General features: G+C 36.3%; 1 protein-coding gene across 1 annotated transcript in view; it reads left to right on the top strand.

The window, feature by feature from the left end:
• The window catches only part of LOC128197909 (uncharacterized), a 134,766-nt gene that overhangs the window by 79,168 nt on the left and 32,362 nt on the right, over nt 1–23,236 (top strand). The window lies entirely within an intron of this gene.

Raw genomic sequence — 23,236 nt, 5'->3', positions numbered from 1 at the left:
CACATAACTGTTTAGGCCTGTGAGTGCTTTGGGAAACGATACTTGATCTTACCATTTTTATTACTTGATACGATTCGGTTACACTTGCCGAGGGTTAACAACAAACAAAGTTTCAAGTTTGGGGTTGTGATAATGGTTGAAAATACCGTTATCTGTGATATAGTTTTGACACTAAATTATATTTTATGATTTTATCACTAAATTCCCTTTATTTTGTAGCTAATAATGTGCCTGGAAGAATCTGCAAATATATATAGAGCTGAATCAGCCATAAAAGCAAGCAAAAAAAAAAAAACAGAGTTTTGGAATGCTATCACTAGGGCTGAGCGCCTTGAGGGGGGCTGAGGGCCAATTTTTTTCCCGCACCACGACTGGGCGCCCTTTTAGGGGCGCTGAGCGCTAGTTTTCTCGCAGTTTCCCCTGGGTGCCCTAAGTTGGGGTGCATAGTGCCAGCGTGTTGGACTTGGACCCATTTTTTGTTATTTGTTTGATCTATTTAAGGACTTGGAAGTCCTAGGGATTGTATCTTTTGATGACATAAGCACAAAAACACACTTTTACCCCTTGGAGGTAGATTTGGGGATTTGAGAGCTCTCCTCTTCAATTTCTAGGGTTTTTCTATCTCTTCCATTTCATTATTCATCTAGTTTCTCCATGATAATGGGGAACTAAATTTATTTCTTGTTGGGGAAGATGTAACCTCTAAACTCTCATGTATTTTGTATTGATTCTTAATTATTTATGCTTCTTTTATCAATTGTTAGGGTTATTCTTCTTTGCTCTATGCTTGTTATGTTTAACTCATTCATGACATGATTATTGGTTTTCGTGATATGGACACATACAGGGAAACCTAGATTTGGAAAATTTTCTCCCAAAAACAGTATTGCCTAGACATAGGGATATGAGTTTTGGTCATCTTAAGCTTCTAATCGTAATGCAGAATTAATTACTAGTTTACAAGACATTGTGATCTAGTAATTAAGGATTGACTTTCTTCGCTGAGACTTTGAGTTTTAAGTAATTTAGAAAGTGATGTTAACAATGGGATGAAGAAGATGAATTCTTATACGCATGAAAGTAGATTAGGTAAAATCTAAACCCCAACAACATATTCATCTCATATTTTCAACTTCATCCATTCATTCTAGTGTTTAACCTCAATTGATCAATTTGCATTTATATTTACTTTCTTGTTTTGCATTCAAAAACCCTAAATTGTTCTTCAAAAATCTTAATTAGTTGAGTAATCACATAATTGTTTAGTGTCGTGAGTCCTCTGGGATACGATACTTGGTCTTACCATTTTATATTACTTGATACGATTTGGTACACTTGTTGATATCATAACATCTACCAAATGTGTAAACAATGCATGTCATTGATATCATAACATTTACCAAATGTGTAAACAATGCATGTCATTGTGGAAATTCGTTTGGCACGTAAAAAAAAATTTAATGCTATTGAAAAAGAGATAGTGATGGAAAATAAACCTGTTCCCTTGGATATACACACGTTTTGACGGGAAATCCCTACATTATATATATATATATATATATATATATATATATATATATATATATATATATATATATATATATATATATATATATATATATATATATATATATATATATATATATATATATATTATTCCTAGTTTTTAGTTTTATAACATTTTTATCTTTTAGCTACACATTTTTTTTTATCTTTTCTAACGGTTAGGCTTACCATAAAATCAACTCACATCTCTAATATAATTTCTCTATTATTAGAATTTTTGTGTAGTTATGTTCAAAACAATGTATGTAAAGTAATTTTTTTATGTCTCATTTTGAATATTTCTACTATTGTTTAATAGTTTATTTATCATTTATTTTTTTTCACGTGAAAATATTTAACTCTCAATTTAATTTAAGTGTTTAATAGTATAAATAATTTATTTACTAGATAATATAAAAAAATTATCTTCTTTATTTTTTATTCTTATTTTTGTTTTATTTGAAGAACTATTTTTATTTTGCTAAAATAATTTTCATTATTTCTTAATAATTTGACTAATTTGATATGTGAAAAAAAAATTTAGATCTTGAAGGTATTTTTTATCTTGTGATATCCTTAAGTATACATTTATTATTATTTTTTTTTGCACAATTTCATTCAATGGTGTATCAAATTGATTATAAGAAATATATTTGTCTTCTTTTTAATATTTCTATTTGTTACTTATTTTTATCATGTAGAATATTATTTTGATGTTTTTCTTATAATTATATTTATTTTCTAACTCATATTATAAGTGTAATTCTATAACTATTATTGTGTAAAAAAAATCATTTTTTTATAATAGTTTGATGTTATTGTTTTTAATATTGTTTATCACCATTTAACATATATCGAAATTCAAAAGATGAAAGATCTATGTTGAATTATTATTATAATTGTAACATCCCAAAAATTCACTCTTTAAAATTCAAATTTGAAATGTTCTAATCATACAATTACAGTAACACCCCGTAACATCCTACACAAATTTATACATAAGTTTAAGCTCAGAGTTAACTGCAAACATAACATTGAATCTTTCTAATTTGGTCTTCCGTCTCTTTCTTCATTTGCACCGGATCACGTGACAATCCTTCATCTGCTCCCGTATAACAAATACGTTATACGATCATCGCAAAAATATGATTTTTCCGATACATGCACAAATAAGTAAGGGTGAGCTGACATGCAACACAACATTTATAAAACATACAAAATTGCTTCAATATAGGCAACATATAAAATTTACGACAGACATCCTCATATACCATCATACCACAATTCCTACTAGACACTCATCCGGATGATACGTTGATGAGCGGTCACGGGAGGTTATGCACTTGTGATGACTTCAAATTTTTCTTATAGATATACTTCCAAAATGCTCCATACCATTCACAAGGTTAGTCCCCTCACTATGTCAAAAACCGGCACATAAACCAGGACCTCCTGCTCCTCTCACCACATAATTCATCCTTCTCTACATGAGACTGGATGATTATTAGAGTATCAGGATAACCTCCAACTACAGGACCCTCAACATCAACATATACACTACTAATACCATAATATTATAGAATCTCTCCATGAGATTCACACTATTCTCTTATTCATCAACTCACATTACACCTTTACCAAATCTTCAAATAATACACATATCATGCTCAGAGACATAATTTCATGACAACCTCATAAAATACATTTACCTATTTTACACATAATTTACCTCAGTGTATACAATCAAAACACATTGCACACTTAAAATAAGAGCAAATTAATTTTGGGACCAAACCCTTTTGGTCTACCACTATTTGGCCGAACGTCACATGAACGGACGTTCTGAGACCGAACGCTATCTAATCCACCAAAACGAACGCTCAATTTGCCGACCGTGTCACAATTTAGACGAACGCTTATTAAATCATCAACTGATCGAACACTATTAAACCAGCGAATGAACGAACGCTACTAACCAACACCAGAACGATCGCTACTAAACCACAACTTTGAGCGATCGTCATTTAGACCAATGACCGGACGCTCTTAATATCATCCCCTAAAACCGAACGCTTTCCAAACAAGGACAAACGCTGTCCAGACAAGGACGAACGCTATCCAGACAAGGACGAACGCTAAATACCTAAGCCAAAGCATGATCAAGACCGAACGCTATTACCAAGAACGAACGTATTTTCTGAACATCATTTAACTGGATAATATTTGCGCGAACGCTAGAAGGTCGAACGCTGAATACAATTTTATATTGACTGAACGCAAATAATCTAAACCTCAGAACACCTGATCCAGATCGAACACTATAAATCACTAAGGTCGAACGTACACTAATACATCAAAACCGAACGTCCCAGATTCAAACCTAAGCATACCAGCTTAAAGATGAACGCTCACTAACACAATTAAACCAAGGTCGAACGTTACACTCACAATGAGGGACGAACGCTACTATCACATTTATGGACGAACGCTCATTTAGCACTTAAGGACGAACGCTCATTTACGACTTAAGGACGAACGCTCATTTACGACTTAAGGACGAACGCTCATTTACGACTTAAGGACGAACGCTCATTTACGACTTAAGGACGAACGCTCATTTACGACTTAAGGACGAACACTCATTTACGACTTAAGGACGAACGCTCATTTACGACTTAAGGACGAACGCTCATTTAGCACTTAAGGACGGACGCTCATTTACGACTTAAGGACGAACGCTCATTTACGACTTAAGGACGAACGCTCATTTACGACTTAAGGACGAACGCTCATTTAGCACTTAAGGACGAACGCTCATTTACGACTTAAGGACGAACGCTCATTTAGCACTTAAGGACGGACGCTCATTTATGACTTAAGGACGAACGCTCATTTTTGTAAGGACGAATGTTCTATGTTTCGGGCAGACGCTCAGAACAATTTCCAAACGTCCAGGAGTTGGACGACCACTATTTGGTCGAGCACCAATTGGACGAACGTCCAATTTTGGTGAATGTGACGTTCGCGTATTCTGCAGATTTCTGCAGAATCACGCCAGAGTCCAGAGGAACCCAGAAACCAATTTTCATCCCTTTTCTTCCTAGATTCTGCCCAGATTTACAATAAACATATAATATCTCAAAAATCAAGGAAATAAATCAAACTCCCCTTACCTCTTGAAGACTTCCTAAAATTTGGGATCTATCTCCTCCGAGACGTGTAGATCACTATCTTCTTGCAACTTCAACAGCTCTCCACTTCCTCCCCCAGATTTTTGCTGCAACAACTTCACTCTCACACCTTCTCATTCAAAATACAAAACCTAGAGTCTCTCTTCCAAGGCAACCCACGAAGTTCCTCCACCCAGTCACGCATACACACCACTGTTTCAGCGGCCACCGCCAGCTGCAGCCAGACGCCGCCCAACCAACCACCGCGACGAAACCGCCACCACGCCACCACTCTATGCCAGTCTCCTCGCCGCTGCGTCGTTGAACCTAGCTACTTTCTCCGACACCAGTAGACCAGGGAGGGGTTCGTCTCCACCACACGCACCGACGCTACCCCCCCTTTCGCCGCTACCGCTGCCTCCGATACCACACCGCCGCGTCCTACAGCTGGACCTGAGACATCACCGGTCGGCAGACGCTAAATGATGGAAACGCCTTTGCTGCTCACAGGTCTCCTCACGGGTCATGAAGATGTTTTGAATTGAATGAAGGGAATGAGGTGGGTGATGGTGGTCTTGAGGATAAGCAGTAGTGGCTGACAAGTATGGTGCCCTAAGGTCCCGTGGAGCAGAACGGATAATGATTGATGTTGGATGTTGAAGATGGTGTGAAGGATGATGAAGGTGATAGACTGTTTGGCCGTGGGACAAGGTGTCAGGATGAAGATGATGATGGCCTCCCCCTCTGCCAATAATTGCCTTCTAATAATGAAATAAGTGGGTGCGTTTCTGGTTAGCTGTGTTGGTGTTTCAGTGGAGAAGATGATTGAATGGCTGGATGTTACTTCCCCTCTGCGCTCCCTCCCTCTCCCATGCCAAATAATAAAAAAAAACCCTTTCCAAGCTTCTCCCCAATAATTGTACTCCAATAATGCATTCCAATAATGCAAGGAGTGGTTGACTGCCCTGACCCCATCTCTCCAAAATTTACGGTCCTCACATTCTCCCCAACAACAAAAATTTTCGTCCTCGAAAATTAAGCCTACCGGAACAAGTCGAGGTAAGTTTCTCTCATCTCATCCTCTAAGTTCCAGGTAGAGTTATCTGTTATACCATCCCAGATGACCTTAAATCGATTGAAAATTCATCCTCCCTCTTTTGCACTTGAACTGTTAAATCCTTTCCGGCTTGCACACTCTCAACCTCAGACACTGATCTAAGGTGATCTTCATGCTCCCATGAAAGAGGTAAACCAAAAACTTCTTCAAGAAAACATATAAGAAGTCATTCACAACCGTGAGGTTTACACTCTGATTCTCCTGCGCCACAAGATCTGAAACTTGAGTCGCTTCCATAGGTGATAAAACTAAGAAGCAACTATCATCTTTAAGGAGGTCTTGCCTCAAGACATCGATCGGCAGAGACATACCTTTGTCTTCATCATTTGAAACCTTTCACCTTAGCCTATGATCAAACCTTTCTTCTGCGTGGACTACTAATCTCGAAACATCCAACTAAACTTGACTCTGAATCATCCACTTACTGATAAAACTTGATCATCTCCTTCAAATTTTTCACTTAATCCTAAGATCCTAACAATACTTCATTCCTCTTCAAAGACCTCTTGTTCTGTCTTATCCGACTGTCGTTCAAAATCTTCCCCTTCTACTTCCTTTCTTGATAATTATTTCTCTTAGTTCACTATAGAATTTCCTATTCCTTTCTTAACTTAAACTTTAGGCCATCCACCACTTTCTTATTCAGATTCCAACCATCACTGATACCTAGATCCATGTTACCAAACTCTCACAGCGTCACTCTGTTTCTCACCAACACTTTCCTTACCTCTGACGGCTGACGTTACTGATATACCCAACTCATTTCTCAAACCTTGTTACAACCATGCTTATCCAAAGCTTCTCTAAATCTAACCTCTGAACTTCAAGCGAACGTACTATATAAGATCTTCTGACTCTGTTTTCTTGAAATTTTCTTCACCCATAACATTACTTCTAAACTCCAATATCTTAACTCGTCCTTCGAAGCTTAACTTTTAGTCTTCAATCTACTATCTTCGAGGCAAGAACTTGTCTCAGAGGCTTAAACCGATTCCAATAAAGGTATACAACTCAAGTTGTCCTTGAATATGCATTCCTCTACTACTACAGAGCTCATAACACTACCATAAAAAGCAAGAACAAGATAGCAATTACTACGGGAAACAACACCGAAATTCTAACTCTTTCTTAACTCTAACCTTCCGAATTAAGAAAGGAAAATCATCCATGGTAAAAGTCATGAGTGTGCACCCTCATTACTCTTATCAAGACATTTTCTGTTCTCAAAACTTCCAGTTAGATATACACACATTACCATATATACTCGGAGGAAATGGTAAATCATACCATTTACACTCCATTCTTCACAGAGAAGACATGGCAAACCCAAAACACAGAGGTCATCCTAAGGATGAACTGCTCTGATACCATTAATGTAACATCCCAAAAATTCACTCTTTAAAATTCAAATTTGAAATGTTCTAATCATACAATTACAGTAACAACCCGTAACATCCTACACAAATTTATACATAAGTTTAAGCTCAGAGTTAACTGCAAACATAACATTGAATCTTTCTAATTTGGTCTTCCGTCTCTTTCTTCATTTGCACCGGATCACGTGATAATCCTTCATCTGCTCCCGTATAACAAATACGTTATACGATCATCGCAAAAATATGATTTTTCCGATACATGCACAAATAAGTAAGGGTGAGCTGACATGCAACACAACATTTATAAAACATACAAAATTGCTTCAATATAGGCAACATATAAAATTTACGACAGACATCCTCATATACCATCATACCACAATTCCAACTAGACACTCATCCGGATGATACGTTGATGAGCGGTCACGGGAGATTATGCACTTGTGATGACTTCAAATATTTCTTATAGATATACTTCCAAAATACTCCATACCATTCACAAGGTTAGTCCCCTCACTATGTCAAAAACCGGCACATAAACCAGGACCTCCTGCTCCTCTCACCACATAATTCATCCTTCTCTACATGAGACTGGATGATTATTAGAGTATCAGGATAACCTCCAACTACAGGACCCTCAACATCAACATATACACTACTAATACCATAATATTATAGAATCTCTCCATGAGATTCACACTATTCTCTTATTCATCAACTCACATTACACCTTTACCAAATCTTCAAATAATACACATATCATGCTCAGAGACATAATTTCATGACAACCTCATAAAATACATTTACCTATTTTACACATAATTTACCTCAGTGTATACAATCAAAACACATTGCACACTTAAAATAAGAGCAAATTAATTTTGGGACCAAACCCTTTTGGTCTACCACTATTTGGCCGAACGTCACATGAACGGACGTTCTGAGACCGAACGCTATCTAATCCACCAAAACGAACGCTCAATTTGCCGACCGTGTCACAATTTAGACGAACACTTATTAAATCATCAACTGATCGAACACTATTAAACCAGCGAATGAACGAACGCTACTAACCAACACCAGAACGATCACTACTAAACCACAACTTTGAGCGATCGTCATTTAGACCAATGACCGGACGCTCTTAATATCATCCCCTAAAACCGAACGCTTTCTAAACATGGACAAACGCTGTCCAGACAAGGACGAACGCTATCCAGACAAGGACGAACGCTAAATACCTAAGCCAAAGCATGATCAAGACCGAACACTATTACCAAGAACGAACGTATTTTCTGAACATCATTTAACTGGATAATATTTGCGCGAACGCTAGAAGGTCGAACGCTGAATACAATTTTATATTGACTGAACGCAAATAATCTAAACCTCAGAACACCTGATCCAGATCGAACACTATAAATCACTAAGGTCGAACGTACACTAATACATCAAAACCGAACGTCCCAGATTCAAACCTAAGCATACCAGCTTAAAGATGAACGCTCACTAACACAATTAAACCAAGGTCGAACGTTACACTCACAATGAGGGACGAACGCTACTATCACATTTATGGACGAACGCTCATTTAGCACTTAAGGACGAACGCTCATTTACGACTTAAGGACGAACGCTCATTTACGACTTAAGGACGAACGCTCATTTACGACTTAAGGACGAACGCTCATTTACGACTTAAGGACGAATGCTCATTTACGACTTAAGGACGAACGCTCATTTACGACTTAAGGACGAACGCTCATTTAGCACTTAAGGACGGACGCTCATTTACGACTTAAGGACGAACGCTCATTTACGACTTAAGGACGAACGCTCATTTAGCACTTAAGGACGAACGCTCATTTACGACTTAAGGACGAACGCTCATTTAGCACTTAAGGACGGACGCTCATTTATGACTTAAGGACGAACGCTCATTTTTGTAAGGACGAATGTTCTATGTTTCGGGCGGACGCTCAGAACAATTTCCAAACGTCCAGGAGTTGGACGACCACTATTTGGTCGAGCACCAATTGGACGAACGTCCAATTTTGGTGAATGTGACGTTCGCGTATTCTGCAGATTTCTGCAGAATCACGCCAGAGTCCAGAGGAACCCAGAAACCAATTTTCATCCCTTTTCTTCCTAGATTCTGCCCAGATTTACAATAAACATATAATATCTCAAAAATCAAGGAAATAAATCAAACTCCCCTTACCTCTTGAAGACTTCCTAAAATTTGGGATCTATCTCCTCCGAGACGTGTAGATCACTATCTTCTTGCAACTTCAACAGCTCTCCACTTCCTCCCCCAGATTTTTGCTGCAACAACTTCACTCTCACACCTTCTCATTCAAAATACAAAACCTAGAGTCTCTCTTCCAAGGCAACCCACGAAGTTCCTCCACCCAGTCACGCATACACACCACTGTTTCAGCGGCCACCGCCAGCTGCAGCCAGACGCCGCCCAACCAACCACCGCGACGAAACCGCCACCACGCCACCACTCTATGCCAGTCTCCTCGCCGCTGCGTCGTTGAACCTAGCTACTTTCTCTGACACCGGTAGACCAGGGAGGGGTTCGTCTCCACCACACGCACCGACGCTACCCCCCCTTTCGCCGCTACCGCTGCCTCCGATACCACACCGCCGCGTCCTACAGCTGGACCTGAGACATCACCGGTCGGCAGACGCTAAATGATGGAAACGCCTTTGCTGCTCACAGGTCTCCTCACGGGTCATGAAGATGTTTTGAATTGAATGAAGGGAATGAGGTGGGTGATGGTGGTCTTGAGGATAAGCAGTAGTGGCTGACAAGTATGGTGCCCTGACCCCAATAATGCATTCCAATAATGCAAGGAGTGGTTGACTGCCCTGACCCCATCTCTCCAAAATTTACGGTCCTCACAATAATTATTTTAATCTTTGTTCATGATATGATTTCGTTTAAGTGGTGTATTATAAATTTTATTATTGTATAAAAACGGATTTCGTTAGAATTTAAATAATAAGAATAAAGAGACATTTAAAATATTTATAAATTTGATTATTTGTTTTCTTTTTGTAATTTTTTAAAAATAGTTTTAAATTTTATCTATTTTGTGTTAATTAACTTTGCATGTTTAATAAATAATTTTAGTTGGTATTCTAATTTGATTGAAGAAGCGAGAATACATCCTGTATTTGATAATGTTATATTTATTTCGAAATAAATTTTTATTATTTGATAAAATTAATTAATTAATATTGAAACGATAAAAATCATGTACGAGTATGGACAAGGCTACTAGTGTATACCTACGTTATTTCATATATGACTATGGAATAACGAAACTTTTTTCCATGCCATCCCATTATTATCCATAATAGAAGAGACTAAATCCATTATTTTTTTTCAAAGAAACTAAACAGAATCAAAGTTTTAAGCAAGAGACTAATTTCAGTTTTATGTTAAGACAAAAAATTTAACAATTCAAAATAAGCATAACTTTTTCAATAATATATTTAGTTATTTTCAAGTATGATTAATGATATATTTAATTAATTTATTTTAATATAATAAATAAAATCATATAAAATAAAAATAATAATATATAAACATTTTTATCTATAAAGAATTATAACAAATAATAATAAATATATGTTTTTATTATAAAAAGAATATAAGACAGATCACGACCAATACCCTCTTTCATTTTTTTTTTCCCATTGACAATTAGAAACATCTTTTTATTGTAATGGTAACTCATGGGATTTAAATTGTAATTTCGCAAGTACCTATTATTGATTTTTTTCTCAATAAACCTTTTATTAAAAAAAATATGAAAATACACTCTCCTCCTGTTTTTTATTTGGGTACCAATGAAAATTCATGCATTTTGTATATATTCACTTTTATTAAAACCTAAAAAATTAATTCATTTAATTATTATTAAAATAAAAATATTATTAAATTAAAAAGCATATCTTTAAAAATAATTTTCGAAAAAGTAGGTATAAAATTTAAAGAATAAAATATTAATAAATTAAATTATATTAATAAAGGTAAAATTATAGTGTACTAATCTTTACCAAATGAAATGCAATATACTCTTTATAAATACTATAAACAAAGACTGTATGTATCAATTTTTAAATATTATATTATTATAATTTCTTAAATTCAGTTAATTTAATTAATAATGATATAAAAATGTTTAAAAAGAATGAATAATTAATTAAATTATTAGAAAAAAAAAAAAAATTTAATGTTACAAAAATTATGAACTCATAAAATAAATAATGTAGATTAAAATTCAATCCAAATTATAAAAGTGAAGAAAAAGGTGAATTCCAAAAAAAAATATCAAATAAAATATAAATAGTTTTTGGTAAAAAATTCAATCCAAATTTGAAAGTATAATAAACCGTAAAGTATTACTAAATAAAATATAAATAATTTTTCGTATAATATAAAATATAAGTAATTTTTAATAAATATTTTAATCGAAATTAAAAAATTAAAAATTGACTAAATAAATAAAATAAAATAAAATTGAAACATGTGACAATTATACACTATTATCCTTAACAAATAAATTAATAATTATACTATTAAGAATAATATAAACCAAATATCTTTATCCTCTTTATTATATATATATATATATATATATATATATATATATATATATATATATATATATATATATATATATATATAAAAGATAATGCTTGACAACATTTTGACACTAGCCACATGTCAAAATATGACTGGTCCACATGAAAATGAAATTTCAAAATGAAAAATGACGTGGAAAGAGAATTGGGGCCAGGTTTCAAGTCTTTGATTTCATTTTTCAAATTTTAAAATTTGAATCTGAAGCAAGGTTAGAGAGAGAACCCAAGCTTAGAGAGAGAACCCGAACCCTAGAGAGATGCTGCTTCCTCTCACCTACCACTCAAGCTACGAGAGAAGGGCTTCCCTCCCACCCACCCATTGCCGTCGGAGTGCCGTCATTTATGTCTACCTACCCACCAACCCATTTTCGTGCGTCTTCCCTGGAGCGTCGCGGTCCGTTGTTCGCCGGAGTGCCTCCGTGGACATGTACCCACCCACCGATATTTCTCCCTCCCAGCCACCGAGAAACGTTGGTGTTGGTCAGACTGTCACCGTTGCAACGTTGTAGGCAGCAAACTTTAGGCGTTTTGGAACCAACGTACTTGGATACCGCATTGGAAGTGTTTTTTGAAGGTTTCCTCCGTTGTTTTTGGTAATGCATTTTTTGTTTTGGGTTGGTTTAGTTTGCTTAAATTTTTTTGGGCATTTATTGGTTGTTGTGTTATTTGGGTGTTTTTCGTGGTATGGTTTAGTGGGGCATGGAGTTGTGTAGAACTTATAGTGGTTGATGTCAATTTTGGGACGAAAGTATGAATTTATTTGATTTGTGGTTGTTGTTGGGTTATTTATATTATGATTTTGTATTTTGATTGGTTTTTTTTGTTGTTGTTGGGTTAAATTTACATTGAGACATAAAATCCAATTACAGGATCTTTGACATAAAATCCTGACTTTCTTGATATGCCATGATAAACGGTTCATCTCCATAACCAACCTTTCAAAAATCAACTAGTGTCATACCAAATTCATCTATTTTGACACCACTCTTATTGTCAACCCACTTACATTTGAACAGTGCAATAAAAACTTAGTGTAATCAACCTCCCATATCTCTTCTATTCTACCATAATATCTCATTGATCCAATTAAAGAATTTTGATAATTGGATGTGGAAAATTGTAGCGACTCAACTTCTAGACTGACGCCACTATTTTGTACTGTGCTTTTATCATCCGAAGTCTTTGTATAGTGATAAACAAATTTTTAATCCCCGAAAATGGAGTCAAAAACTTGTTAATACCTCGGCAAGTGTACCGAATCGTATCAAGTAATAGTAAATAGTAAGACCAAGTATCGTTTCCCAAGAGACTCACGACACTAAACAGTTATGTAATCGCTTAACTAATTAAGACTCTAAAGAACAAATTTTGAGGGTTTTGAATGCAAATGCAATAAAATAACCATGAATGCAATTTGATCAATTGAAGCTAAACATAAGAATGAATGGATGAAGTTGATGATATTGTTGTTGGGTTTAGATTTCACCTAATTTACTCTCATGCATATATGAATTCATCTTCTTCATTAATGTTAATGTCACTTTCTAATTTACCTTAAACCCCATGTCTCGGTGAAGAAAGCCTACTCCTAATTACTAGTTCACAATGTCTTGTCTCCCTAGCAATTAATCATGCATTACATTCGCACAAAAGCTTAAAGGCAACTAATCCCCCTATTCCTATGTCTAGGTAATATTGCTTCTGAGAGAATTTCCCTAGTTCTAGATTTCCTCGTATGTGTCCATATCCACAAAATCAATGATCATGCAATTGAATGAGCTAAACAAAGCATGCATAGAGCAAAGAGGAAAAACCCTAACAATTAATGAAGTAAAGCATATATAATCAAGAATCAATTTAATACATGAGAGTTTAAGAGGTTACATCTTTCCCAACAACAAATAAGGTTTAGTTCCCCATCGTCATGGAAGAACTAGATGAATAATGGAATGAAAGAATGGAAGAGATAGAAAAACCCTAGAAAGCGAAGAGGAGAGTCATCACCATCTCCAAATCTACCCCCAAGGGGTGAAAAGGGTGTTTCTGTGCTCAAGCCATCAAAAGATACAATCCCTAGGACGTGCAAGTCGTTAAATAGAACATAAAAATAACACAAAACAGGTCCAAGCCCATAAAAATAACAGAAAAACAGGTTCAAGTCGACTTAAATGGCGCTCAGCGACACTTTTGGCGCTCAACGACACTTTTGGCGCTCAGCGGTTAGTGCGGGTCTTCAAAATGACGCTCAGCGACAATTTTGGCAGGCGTGAGAAAGGAAAAATTGGAGCTCAGTGCCCCTGCCGCTTAGCGCAACTTTTTCTGCACTCTGGTTGACTTTTCAGCATCTAGTTGACTGATTGACTTTTCTGGATTCTGGTTGACTTTTCTCCACTCTGGTTTACTTTTCTGCATTCCAACCATTTCGTACTTTAACTCTTCTTTCAAATCATTCCAATAGCCTACAAAATCAAGGGAATCTAGCACAAAACCATTAAATTCATCTTCAACTCTCTTATTCACAAAACTAAAGCAAAAACATGAGTTCAAGCAAGCTTCTAAGTCAAAAAGGGTGTTTTTAATATCAAAATTAAGTATAAAAATAACGATTTTTCAACCGTTATCACAACCCAAACTCGAAAATTTTCTTGTCCTCAAGCAAAGTGTAACTTGGCTTAAACAAAATACTCATACTACAATGATCTAGCACACCAAAAAGCATTTTTCTCTTAGGACAAGTAAATCACTCATGAATGCTCATCATAGAAAGATTAATCAAGATATAATGATGCTTTAGCCAATCAAGCTTTAATTATGGTGCTCACATAATCAAGACATACACAATAGATGCAAACCTCATGAATGATCAACCAACCAAGCAAGAATGTTATCATATAGTGCATGGAACAATTTGTCTCCAAAGACAGTGTTTCACTCAAGCACTCAAAAGTGTTTCACTCAAACTCAAAGGTGTATAGTGAGGCGTCACTCTTACACTCTACCATCACAATGTCACATGAATCAACTTTGCCTTTCACTTAACCACATATCACTAGTGCAGAAAGGGCTTTAGACGTCCGTTCTTTTGGCTTTTTGACGTCCGACCTACCCCCGACGTCTTTGTGGGTGACGTTAGTTAGACGTCGGGGGGTCTACAATGGACGTCTATGTAGACGTTCGATGTGTCAGCCCCGACGTCTTCGTAGACGTCCGATGTGTACCCTCGGACGTCCACATAGACATCCGATGTGCACCCCTCGGACGTCCACATAGATGTCCGGTGTCGCATCCCCCCAACGTCTACACAGACGTCCGAGGTGTATCCCCCCGACGGCCATATGTCTGAATGGTTTTGTGCTAGGGATAGGGTTGGACGTCGGTTTGTGCACTACCAGACGTCTATAGACGTTCGACAGTGCACTAACAGACGTCTACTGTGCATTTTTTTTAAAAAAATTAATTTATTTTTGCAATAAAACCACACCTGAAAAGCAGAAAATTGTCCCAGAACAATATAGTATAATATATATATATGCGTTTCATATAAAGAAAGTTCTACTTAATGTAAAAAATAGGTTTAATCCTTTTCGACATCCCTATTTATGAAGGAATGTCTCAATTGGGTCCTCGTTTTCTAAAGTGTATCAAAATGGTCCCTAATTTTGAAAATTGATATCAATTGAGTCCTTTCCGTTAAGTTGGCTAGACGGCGTTAAAAAAATTGATGAGTGGATGCTGAGATGACGAACGAACGCTCGTCCACCAGCGAACGAACGCTCGTCCATCAGCGAACGAACGCTTGTCGACCACCGAACGAACGGTCGTCCAGTGTGGAACGAACGGTCGTCCAGCAGTAAGAGGTCGACGAGCGTTCGTTCTCTGGTGGACGAGCGTTCGTTCGCTGGTGGACGAGCGTTCGTTTGTCATCTCAGCATCCACTCATCAATTTTTTTAACGCCGTCCAGCCAACTTAACGGAAAGGACTCAATTGATATCAATTTTCAAAATTAGGGACCATTTTGATACACTTTAAAAAACGAGGACCCAATTGAGACATTCGTACATAAATAGGGATGTCGAAAAGGATTAAACCTAAAAAATAATCCACTACCAAAACTATCAAGATTAAACTTAAACTAAAACTAAGCAATGTTCAACAACAAATAAAACTATTCCTAACTCCATATTTGCATAAGATAAGCGGTCCACTCCTGCCTTATCTGCCTAATTGTGTCCTCTAGTATAGGAGATGTACTCTTGAAGCGCTGCAAAATTCAAGAAAGATTCATTATGGTTTCATATATGTTTGAAGATGAATTTGATTTGTAATGTATTCAAGGTATACATCATAACCTCATTCCAGTCATTTGTAATGACAACTCGAATGATGGTCTTAATCCAACCCATCACATATAAGCCACATTCCCATGAATTTAGCTACTGGTTACACTAAAATGACAAACTAAATAGTTAAGAATTTAGATCATTCAATAACATAGAAAATGAATTAGAACTATAAATGACTTACAACCTTTGGATACAAAATTTGAACCAGTTGACCTCGAGATTTACCAATAACTCTGTACAGATTGAAAACACAAAGTATAATTAATATGACTATATTTATCATAAAAGTTGAAGGTGAACATCAAATTCAAAGTCATTTTTGGAGAAACACTTACCCTTGAAGCATTGTTCTCAAGTCATTTTTCATCTTCCTATGCAACGAACAAAACCATATAATTTTACATTGTTTGGGAATGATGACCATCAGTTGCCAGTGCAACCTATCACAAAGGACAAATAGTTATTTAACTAATTAAGGAAACTATAATAATGAACTTTTACATATAACAACACCTATCCATCAATGTATGGCACAAGGTATACGTCTCTTTTTGACTCATCCATCCATGTTTGCAAATAATGTTGTCTGTTTTCAAGTGTGTTACCAGAAGGTTGAATGGTCTGAGGTTCAACAAATCTGTACATGGAAGACCGACCTTGGTCTACAACGATTGTGTCCATGTACCTAAAACAACAAAGTTAAGTTGTTAGAAATTATAAGAATATAAATAAAAGTAATATGAAAGACAAAATTAACTATCTTACATGCACCACAGTTGAATGATGGAAATATTCAACATCCTGTCTCCCCCAATCACCTCCAATGCATCAGACAATGTGATATATACTGGCACATGTGGGGGAAGACCAAATACTCTTAAATCCTAGTATAGTTCTAATGGTGCTTTCTTCAACCTGGGTAATCTTGTCATTAGCTTTGATAGAGGATCATCCTCCGCTTCAGCCATGTCATCATCTTCATGTATGACTGTATCATGAATTGGCTGCTTCTGAGGACGTGTGAACTGAAGATAAGAATTTACGTCAAAGAGTTATCAACAAATATTTGAAGAATAAACATAGAAATACTAATAAAAAAGACATTATACCTGTGGAGTAGCGATGTGTGACATGATCAATGCTCTGAATCATTACTAAGAGAATCATACAAATTAGCTCTTCCAAAATTATCTTCACCGACATCACGTATCATGTCCTCTAAATGGTCACTCATCCATTCTTCCACATAATCCGTTCCTCGTGACGTGGTAGGCTGGTCCAATACTTCTCCATGCCAAGTCCAAACGGTATAAGTCCTCATTATGCCGAACATGAATAGATACACACATTGCCTAAGTCTTGCCGTATTTGATTAAGACAACGAACACAAGGACAAAAATATGTCCCGTTCACAAACTTAGCATTTTGTTCAACGTATTGCAAGAACTCCGAAACACCCTTATCATATTCTTCATTGATTCGACGTTCACTCATCCAGCTTCGATCCATACTATGTTCGTAAAATCATCAGTATAAGTTTGTTTAACTCTCACAAGGTTAGGCCCTACCCATTCAAAAAAATTAATTTTCATAATTTGCGATGATACGTGCAAAGAAGTCTACATCATAAAATTGATAAGATTTCGGCAGCATTTCGCATTGGTATCCAAAATACACGAAATGAGAGTAGTCAACAATGACCACAATCAAATATGCATCCGGAGAACAACAGAAATACTGAACCAAAATTTTATCAATCTTATCCATAAACTCCAACTTACATGTTATTGCAAACTATGAAAATTAATTTTCTCAAACTGTCCAATCGGACAATTCAAAATTTAACACAAACGATTAAAAGATTAATCGTTTGTGTTAAATTTCAAACAGGAACTAAGTGTCACTCAATGATTTGAAACTTATATTCTAACATGACAATTATAATAACACAACTAATACCTGTATATTCAAAAGCCAATAACACATGCAGACCTTAAAGTCAAAAACATGCATACACAAAACCCAATAACATGCATACAAAAAAATTATCAACGAAGAAGCTAACCTGAAAAGCAGATTCCAAATGAAACGGAGGGAAATCGAGGAGGGCACGACCTAAAACGTAGGCCAAAAATAGTCAAAAACGCCGCCAAGAACACGCAAGAAACTACACCAAAACGCACCGAAAACTATTTTTAATCGGTTCAAATCAAAGATATTTCATCACAGAACAATTTAATCGGGTTAAAAGTAAATTTAAACGGTCCAAAAGAGAGGAAACATACCTGGAAAGGCAATGCCGCAGAGTGAAATCGCGGGGAAGACGATGAACAGTGAGCGTAACTCCTTGCGGGTTTGCGTTTTAGTACAAATGTCATTAGACGTTCGGTACTTGGGGGCCCCGACGTTTATAATACTATAGACGTCGGGGCCATCACTAATATGACGTGTTTTGGATTTAAAAATTGATATTCGCGGGGTGTTTTAGACGTCCGTTGTAGGGGCTCCGACGTCTATAGTATTATAGACGTCCGGCCCCCTCCACAATGGACGTTTAAGAGGCTGAAAAAAATAAACTCTTCAACTACCCTATCAGCAACTTAAACGTCTGTTGTGGAGGGGGCCGGACGTCTATAATACTATAGACATTGGGTCCCCTCCAACGGACATTTAAGAGGCTGGAACAATTACCTCTTCAACTTCCCTGTCAGCCCTTTAAACTCCGTTGTGGAGGGGGCCGGACATCTGTAATATTATAGACGTCCGACCCCCCACAACAGACGTTTAAGGGGATTACAGGGTAGTTGAAGAGTTAATTGTGTTCAGCCCTTTAAACGTCCGTTGTGGAGGGGGCCGGACGTCTATAATATTATAGACGTCGGGGCCCATCCAACGGACGTTTAAGAGCTGGAACAATTACCTGTTCAACTACCCTGTCAGCCCCTTAAACGTCCGTTGTGGGGGGCCGGACGTTTATAATATTATAGACGTCCGACCCCCTCCACAACGGACGTTTAAAGGGCTGAACACAATTAACTCTTCAACTACCCTATCAGCCCCTTAAACGTCCGTTGTTCGGGGCCGGACGTCTATAATATTATAGACGTCCGGTCCCCTCTACAACAGAAGTTTAAGGGGCTGACAGGGAAGTTGAAGAGGTAATTGTTCGAGCTCTTAAACGTCCATTGGATGGGCCCCAACGTCTATAATATTATAGACGTCCGGCCCCATCCACCACGGACGTCTACAGTTCCACTTATTTACGGATATGCCACCGGTCAATTATTTATGTTGGTTATTTTGTGGACGGACGTCTATGGGGGAACGTTAAAGGCCAATTCTGCACTAGTGTATCAAACACACTCACAAGCAAGTTATCATCACAAGGACTTTTCAAGGCTTGTATTGAGGCTGTGCTAAGAAGAAAATTGGTTTTTCTAGACAACAAAATTCGTGAGTTAAAAGAGTGCACAATTCATTTATTCTCATTAAATCTCAACTCTCTTTCTTCTTTTATGTCAGAAACCAATTTTCAACTCATTCCCAAACTTTACTTGCAGTGAGCTTAACCTTTTCTTTTCTTTCTTTTCTTCTCTTTTGCTTTTTCCTTTTGCCCAATGCTTTTTAATGAATTTCACAAATTTCTTTTCGGTTTCTCACCACCCCAAACTTCAACCATTCTCCATTACCACAAAAACATACTCTACTTAACTCAAGGTAGAGATTTCAAAAAGGGTTTTTCCGCTTTTCAAATTTAGGCTCAAGGTGCAAAGGTTAGAGAAAACATTGATCTTTATTGGGTTCACTTATAAACATTGGCTCTAAGGGAGTAGAAAAACATGGCCTTCATCATTTATAACAAGCAAGCAAGTGGTTTAATCATAGAAAATTAGGCAAAATACATGATGCTTCCAAAGCAATAACACTCAATCAATCAAAAACTCTAGAGCCTAATCTCTCACAAGTTAACTCAAGTTCCACAATTTGATAAACATCCTGCCCAACATATTAATCACAATTGAAATCATGCATCTGTTTTTAACAATACTATGAGCAACCACCATCTATGCTTAAAAAACCTCAACAATCATTAACTCAACATGCATCATAGAACAATAGAGCAAACACAAGAATATTACTCATCACAAACAACAGTTTATCACATCATACCAAACCATTGCACACAACTCATTAAACCAAGTACATAAGCAAAAATAAAAATAAAACAAAATTCAAATAAAATAAAGCAAAAACATAAAAATCCTGATCCAGCAGCATCCATCAGTAGATGCTGTCAGTAACATCCATCAGTAGATGTCTAGTAGCATAGCATCCATCAGTAGATGCTCTTAGTAGCATCCATTAGTAGATACTCTCTCATCTGAATCTTCCAGCATCCATCAGTAGATGCAAATCCTTCTCATCAACACCCATCAGTAGATGCTAATCTTTCTCATCTTCATCGTCATCCATCAATAGATGTCGTCATTAACATCCATCAGTAGATGCTTAATCACATAGCATCCATCAGTAGATGCTAATCTTTCTCGTCTTCATTGGCATCCATCAGTAGATGTCGTCATTAGCATCAATCAGTAGATGCTTAATCCCATAGCATCCATCAGTAGATGCTTAATCACATAGCCTCCATCAGTAGACACTATCATTCATCACCCTCATCATAGCAGCATCCATCAGTAGATGCTGTCATTTGAGTCCTCCTAGCATCCCTCAGTAGATGCTTTCCTCCTTCTTCTCTTGATGATCTTGTGCTCCTAGTACATAGTTTCGAATTTTATCCTGCAAACACTAAAGAACACTACACTAGAGCACCCAATTAGCACAAACAGATAAAAAATTAAAAAGATAAAAAAATGAAGAGATAGAAAGATAAAAAGATAAACAGATAAAATAGATAGAAAGATAAAAAGATAGAAAGATAGAAAGAAAAAAATAAAAAGATAGAAATATAGAAGGATAGAAAGTCTTAAAAAACCGTGATTCATTCAAAACTTCAGATTTGAACCAAGACAAGTATGTTTTGTTATGCTCCATCAACTACCATTTCTCCGTTTGTCTTGGATAATTGTTCTTTACAACGACTTTGTGTGCTTGCAAAAACAGGATCACCTCATTTGTGTTGTTTAATATGTACATATGTGCTTGAATCAATTCTTCACGACTTTTCGTCACCACATTTACTTGTAGAACATTTATTCAACCATGATGTCCGAGGAACTCCTATCAGATTTGCTTTAGTCATATAATCAAAACAAAACTCGATAATTTCTTTAGTAATATATCTTTCAATCATTCAACCTTCTGGACGATATTGATTTTTAACGTACCCTTTCAAAATCTTCATACTATGCTCAATAGGATTCACACAACTTGATATCTCTGACCAAATGAACAAGTAAATGCATCATGATGTCAAAAAAGATGGAGGGAAAAATATTTCTAGCTAATACAAGATGATAATAATGTCGCCTTGAAGTTCATCTAACTTTGTAGGATCGATGACTTTACTACAAATTGACTAGAAAAATGAGCACAATCGAGTTATGATCTGCCTAAATTTTTTGGGAAAAATTCCACAAATTGCCACCGGTAACAATTGTTACATTAAGACGTGGCAATCGTGAGACTTTAGTCCAAGAAGCTTTAAGTCATGCATTGACACTAAGCTCTTGATATTTGAAGAGTATCCTTGTGGTACCTTGATACTCTTTAAACAAAGGAAAAAACTTATATTCTCTTGTTTGGACATTGTGTAACATGCAGAGGGCAAATAAGTATGTTTACCAATCTTCATGTCAACCAAATCCAAACGAGCATTCACTCCATCGTTTTTTTTCCTAGATGTTTAGTAGTGTACGAATAAAGCTATCACACACATTTTTCTCTACATGCATCACATCTATACAATGTCGAACATCTAACTTTAACCAATATGAAAAAAAAAGAATATTGATTTCTTCTTCCAAGGGGTCGTTACAGATGACTTCTTGGTGTTTTCCTAAATACATGATGCACTTTATTAATTTTTCAAGAACTTCAAGGCTAGTAAGTGGAATAGGTGCATCGCCTTTCTCTTATTGTCCAATGAATGCTTTTTTTAACCTTCGAGATGGATGATAAATTGTAAATGTCTCCGATGACGCATATACACTGTCTTCCTTCTGTGTTTTAAATGATGAGTTGTAGTGTTTTCTTCACATATAGGACATGCTTTATGACCCGTACCCCAACAAATTACCGTAAGCTAGGAAGTCTTTAATGGTGAAAAATAACATGGCATGCATCATGAAAGTTTTAGAAGCAAAGGCATCAAATATTTCAATTGCATCAACCCACAACAACTTCAAGTCTTCAACTAGTGGCCTGATTTGGACCAAATATCAACATTGACAACATCATGTACTTTCTTTTCATGCACAATCCAGGAGATAAGTTGTAAATTATTAGTATAACGGGCCAACAACTGTGATTGATACTTAATTTATCAAATGGGTTTATTCCATTAGTAGCTAAACCAAACCTAAGATTTCTACATTCTTCACCAAATTGGGGGAATTATTGATCAATATTTTTCCATTGCTTTGAATCAGCTGGATGCCGAAGCAACCCATCAATTGTTCTCTCATATGCATGCCATCTTAGGTTTTTAGCGTCTTTCAGATTCGCGAACAAACGCTTAAGTCTGGCCATGATTAGAAGGTACAACCAACTTTCAAAGCAGAACCATTATTTTCTGTGTGATTGTTAACCCTCAGCAAGTGTAACCGAATCGCATCAAGTAATAATAAAATGGTAAGACCAAGTATCGTTTCCCAAAGGACTCACGACCTAAACAGTTATATGATTAGTTGATTATCTTAGACTTGTGAACGAATTCTTGTAGATTTAAATCCAAATACTAAAAAGTAAATATGAATGCATGTATTGATGAATTGGACAAAAGAAGCATAACGTGATTTAAATATATGGAATGATGATGTTGTTGGGGGTTTTCAACTCAT

This window comes from Vigna angularis, chromosome 7, assembly GCF_016808095.1.
Source record: "Vigna angularis cultivar LongXiaoDou No.4 chromosome 7, ASM1680809v1, whole genome shotgun sequence".
Lineage (NCBI taxonomy): Eukaryota > Viridiplantae > Streptophyta > Magnoliopsida > Fabales > Fabaceae > Vigna > Vigna angularis.
The sequence above is the reverse complement of the archived record's forward strand: the minus strand, read 5'-3'. Positions and strand labels throughout refer to the sequence as shown.